Source organism: Sinocyclocheilus rhinocerous, unplaced genomic scaffold, assembly GCF_001515625.1.
Source record: "Sinocyclocheilus rhinocerous isolate Xijiao unplaced genomic scaffold, SAMN03320098_v1.1 scaffold2183, whole genome shotgun sequence".
Taxonomy (NCBI): domain Eukaryota; kingdom Metazoa; phylum Chordata; class Actinopteri; order Cypriniformes; family Cyprinidae; genus Sinocyclocheilus; species Sinocyclocheilus rhinocerous.
This window is the reverse complement of record NW_015634579.1, coordinates 198969-199435: the sequence shown is the minus strand read 5'-3', so window position 1 is coordinate 199435 and position 467 is coordinate 198969. Positions and strand designations below refer to the sequence as shown.

General features: G+C 27.2%; 1 protein-coding gene across 1 annotated transcript in view; it reads left to right on the top strand.

Moving 5' to 3' along the window:
- The window catches only part of LOC107745937 (fatty acyl-CoA reductase 1-like), a 24293-nt gene that overhangs the window by 11089 nt on the left and 12737 nt on the right, over positions 1 to 467 (top strand). The gene's annotated exons all lie outside the window — the stretch shown is intronic.

Sequence of the window (467 nt, the reverse complement as noted above, 5' to 3'; positions counted from 1 at the left end):
AATACACGTAAATATTTTCAAAATATATACTGTATGTGTATGTCTTTATATATACATAATAAATATACACAGTACACACACGCATATAATGTACACAAAAACTTTTATTTTGGATGCGATTAATCATTGCCCGGCACTAATGTTTTTATAATTTAATCTTGAATTTTTTACATTATCTATTTTATCATATTTTGTATAAATTATTATAATTATATATATATTGTGTGTGTGTTTGCGTAAATAAAAACATACTAAACCTGTTAAAGGCACAATATTTAAGATTTTTTTTTATGAAAATCCAAAAACCACTAGAACAGTGTTATATATTTTGCTGACTTTTGTACTTACATTATCCAAAATGTTTCAAAGAATGTTTAAATCCAGAGAAATAAGCAATTTTAACTAGTGACTCGGACCGTGTCCATAGTGTCATTGTGTCGCCTGCCAATGACGTCATAACCCCTCGA